Consider the following 4,965-nt stretch of genomic DNA (forward strand, 5'->3'; position numbering starts at 1 on the left):
TGGTGGTCAAAAATGGTACAAGAGGGGCTACTGGACAAAAGTTGCAGATAAGAGCTCTTCAAAAAGAAGAAAAGAAAAAAGTTGCAGATGGGTGGATGACAATTCAATATAACTCTGAAACAACTTTTTGACTGCGAAAGTGCTTCTTGGAGACTTGCAATATATATAGTCTAGTAAAACCATACCAATAAGTAAGGTAATAAATAACTAATTCAGTGGCACTTTTCACTGGCAGTGTGGACGCTCATCAATTACATAACTACAAGGTAACTTCAGTGGGCACTCGTGGAATGATCACATAAAAAGTTTTGAGCAGTGGTAAAGTCTCACCGTAGCTAATCTTAGTTACGGTTACTTAGGGCGTACGTCCTCAACTGCCCCGAAGAAATCGCCAGCGATGTGAGCCGCAAATACAATAAAAAAAACATGAGAGTGCAGAGCTATGCATGCTGTTTTTTTTAGAACGTGCAGTGCGAGGCTGCTGTCACTCTTCTGACCAATAGAATTTCATCAAGACTACCTATTTGATTCACGTTGGGACGCCCTTGAGTGAAATTTTCGTATTTTGGTCTCTTTTGAAAACAATTTTTAGAAAAATACCAACACCAAAATATTTTCTGAAAATAGACCATTTTTAGGCGTCTTAGCACATGACGCCGAGATATGAGGCTCGGCGTCGTGTCACTCGACGCCGAGGTATTGCCACGTCACGGACGACCGGGGTCGTCGTCAACACGTTGGCGCGTGGGTCCGAGATGTCGGCATCATGTCAGCCGACGCCAAGTCCCCAACCTCGGCGCGTTTGGACTGCGCGCCGAGCTCTGGCCCCATCCGGAGCGCGGCCCAGGCGGCCCAACAAAGCACGGTGGCCCAGAAGCTCGACGTTGGGTCACTTAACGCCGAGCCTCCAGACCTCGGCATGACCCGACTCAACGCCGAGGTCTGGACCCTTTAGGCCGCGCCGAGGCCCCTTCTTCTTCCTCCCTCCATTCTGAAACCGCCGGCCTCCCTGTCTTTCTCTTCTCCCCCGCGCCGCCAGCAAACCCTAACCTCCAAAATCGACCCCCGGTGCCACGATCTCGGCTCCCGAAGCTTCCTCGAGGTAATGGTCCCTCCCCTCCTCCATTCTATCCGCGTAGATGTGCTTACATTGTCCCTAATCATGTGGAATCATGGATGTTTGGTGATTTGATATATTTGTGTTTGCATTTGCAAAATGTATGGGTTAGGATGATTGAGTGCATTGTTGTTTAACTGTTTTATGTGATGAACATGTTAGGTTAGTTTGGTTTCTAGTTATTTTGGTAATTAGGGTTATTTGTTTATTGTAGGTGTCATTAGGGTTAGTTATTTGTTGGTCATTAGGGTTACTATGTATTTTATTTATTTGTTGGTCATTACATTTCAATTTGTTATGACTAGAAATGATTATGTTGTTGGCGTTGAAAAACGATGAAATGATATATTTTAGTTTATACTTATTGGATTGAAACTCGCATGATATATTCATATGTTACACTACTTATTGTGTGATGGTTGTAGATGGATAAATTAGTGAGGTTGCATCATGAAGGCCGTATTGTTAGGACAAGAGATGATAGTTTGGAATTTCTGGACATGTGTGAGGAGTTGTTGATTTTTTCTGAAACACCATCTTTGACCCAGTTAGTGGAGCGAGTGAAGGTTATGTTAGGCTGGAATGAAGGAGACGTGCATGTTCAGTTTGAAGGTGTCATAGATGTTGGGTCATCGAAGGGTCCTCGGATCAAGCGGTTGCTCAAAATTACAAGCAAGACTAAATGGAATGATTACAAGGCAGTTGTATTGGCCTCAGAAGTGCGATCTTTGGATTTAGTAGTAAGTAAGGAGTCCGGCTTAGGAAATGATAACTTCGAAGCATGGCCATCTTCCCCCGCTCACATAGGTTATGGTCCTTTGCCTGAAGAAAAAATACTTGTCACACAACTAGGCTACGGTGGAGATGAGGAAGAGAATCCAGTTGCCGATGGTGAGGGCAATCATGATAGTGATGAAGAGGATGATGATTATATAATTATTGATGCAGAAGAAGGTTTGGACGACGCTAGCGGAGACTTTTCTATTGAGGATGAGCTTAGCGACGAAGATGATCTTAGTAGTGAAGAAGACTTTGGTGATGCTAGGGCTACGAACCGTTTTGACATGGAGATAGCTGGAGATGATGAGTCCTTCATAGAGGAGATAGCCAAAGACTCTGATGACGATCGCCCTGTTGGTCGTCTAAATTTTAGGGAAATAGAGATATTGTCTAGGGTCTTGCCTTGGAGAGATCCACTAGTTGGTGATTTTGAGGACCTTAGCCATGGTCATAGGGCAGTAGCTGATGGTGGGCCAAGTGATACAACTGTGTCTGATGTTAGCGGTTGCCTCATCATACGGAAGGGCATATTGTTTGCTACCATGGATGAGTTAAAATCATGGTTGCAAGAGTACTTCATTGTACACAACCGACCTTTTAGGGTCATCAATTCATTCAAGGAGAAGAGGTACACTGTTGCTTGTGAAGAACAACAGTGTGGTTGGAGAGTATGTGCTAGGAAGACGAAGGCAGGCAAATGGAAGATTACCTCAATGAAGCAACCACATATTTGTGCCACTGCTGAGGCAGAAGAGAACCATCTGCAGCTCAATTCTAGGTTCATTGCAAGGCAATTATGCCCCGTGGTGAAGCATATGCCAACCATTACGGTGTCAGCGTTGGTTGAGATCATCTTCCAACGGTACAATTACTATGTCAAGTATGGGAAAGCATGGAGGGCAAAGCAACGTGCACTGAAAATAATATTTGGAAATTAGGAATAAGCTTATGAGCGCCTCCCTGTAATGTTGAACGCAATGAGGGCTGTAAATCCTGGGATGCACTTCGAGTATTTACCTAAGGAGGGTGAAACAAGGAATGGTAGCCAGGTATTTGGAAGGGCATTTTGGGCGTTCAGGCAGAGCATCGAAGCATTCAAGCATTGCAGGCCCATCGTCTCAATTGACGGGACCTTTCTTATAGGGAAATTTGAAGGCACAATGCTTATTTGTATTGGGACAGATGCAGAGGACCAGCTTATGCCATTGGCCTTTGTGATTGTTCGGAAGGAGGACACGGATAGTTGGTGTTGATTTCTCAGGCTAGTAAGACAAGTGGTAATTGGTCTGGGATATGATGTTTGTGTGATATCCGATAGGCATGCTGGCATTCTGAATGACGTAGAACAAGAGATTCCTGGTTACGGCCAAATACATCACCGGTGGTGCACCAGACACCTTGCTCAGAATCTTATAAGGCATGATCACACAAAGGACAACTTCAAATTATTTGAGGAGGTTTGCAGGCAGCAAGAGGTTCAATTATTCAAAGATAAGTTAGATGCCCTGAAGTTAGCCACAAATGTTGATGGCAGGCAATTCTTGAGCGAGTTGATGGCGTCGAAGGATAAGTGGTCACTTGCATATGACACGGGTGGTTGGAGATGGGGCTTCATGACTAGTAACATGGCAGAGATGTTCAACAGCCTTCTAAGAGGTTGTCGTGGTCTGCCTGTGACTGCTATTGCCTCATTCACCTTCTACAAGTTGAATTCTTGGTTCGTTTCGAGGAAGAAGCATGCGAGGTCTCTATGGACAGCAGGCAAAGCTTGGCCACTTTTAGCATCTCAGAAACTAGCTTTCTCAAAGAAAAAGTCTAAACGACAGAAGGGTTCATGTTTCGATCCGATCAACCATGGATATGAGATTCTAGAGGGTGGCGGAACTAACATTGGTGGTGAAGACCGGGGTGCTCGAAAACATAAAGTAGTGATCAATGAGAACAAGTGTATGTATGGAAAACCGATCATATACCATAGGCCTTGCTCCCACATGATTATAGCCTATCGCCTTAGACGTGTTGACCCTGAGGTCCCTCCCCGTATGGCCACGGAGTTCTCTTTGAGGAACCTAATGAGCACCTGGAATCCTCAGTTCGAGCCATTTCTTAACGAGAGTCAATGGCCTACTTATGATGGCCCCAAGTATGTGGCTGATCTTGGTTTACTCTGGAAGAGTAGAGGACCTAGGCGGCGGAAGCGGTTCAGGATGGACATGGACCGAGCCACGAAAGGTAGATCAACCACGAGTAAGGTTGGGAGACATTTTGTAGAGGACACCCAAAAGAGCCGTTGCTCTGGTTGCCATAAGCCGGGCCACAATAAGAGAAAATGTCCTGAACTACTTAGACAACAGGTATCCATCAAGCTAGCTACTAGAATTGCTTTGTGTAATGGTACATTGGTTTACTTTTGTTTTTTTATTTTTATGTTACTTTGTACCACATACACATGCTTTAACTTATACTAATGGTTTGGCATTGCTTATGTTGCAGGATGGATCGGTTCCCCCTTCTTGATCCAAGGTTTGATGAGCACCACCGGGCTCGGAGGATCGAGAACGGAGAGGTATATTCAACAATTCGTATGAAAACATTGCATTGTTCATGTTTTGCTCTATAGTCCATGCTCTTTATAAAGTGACATGAACTAATACTTTTTCATGCTTGTCTTTTTTTTGCAGGTTTTGAATGTGCTGAGGCCAATGACACATGAGGCCTCTACGACCATGGTCTACGACGAGAGGTACACGCCCCTCCTGAAAGCTGGCGAACCTTGCTACCGTTGCTCGTGTTTGTCGTCGAGGCACGCCACCTTTCAACCCAGCGGCGCTGACGGCGTTGATAGATCGATGGCGTCCGGAGACACACAGCTTTCACCTACCATGCGGGGAGATGACGGTCACTCTCGAGGACGTTGCCATGATCCTTGGAGTCAAAATCCGAGGATTCCCAGTGACAGGAGACAAGGAGTCTGAAGGATGGCAGCAGCGGGTTGAGCACTTCTTGGGATGGCCCCTAGCGGCAGTTGAGGCTAGCAAGAAACGACGCAGCAGTGGGGTGTCCCTGAG

At 45.5% G+C, this 4,965-nt stretch overlaps 1 long non-coding RNA gene across 1 annotated transcript; it reads left to right on the forward strand.

Moving 5' to 3' along the window:
* The first annotated feature begins 4,026 nt into the window (after positions 1-4,026).
* On the forward strand, positions 4,027-4,717 carry LOC136451439 (uncharacterized). Its single transcript, XR_010758596.1, has 3 exons — positions 4,027-4,251; positions 4,391-4,463; positions 4,579-4,717. It is a non-coding gene; the product is annotated as an uncharacterized lncRNA (long non-coding RNA).
* Positions 4,718-4,965: the final 248 nt, after the last annotated feature.

Source organism: Miscanthus floridulus, chromosome 5 (genome assembly GCF_019320115.1).
Source record: "Miscanthus floridulus cultivar M001 chromosome 5, ASM1932011v1, whole genome shotgun sequence".
Taxonomy (NCBI): Eukaryota; Viridiplantae; Streptophyta; class Magnoliopsida; order Poales; family Poaceae; genus Miscanthus; species Miscanthus floridulus.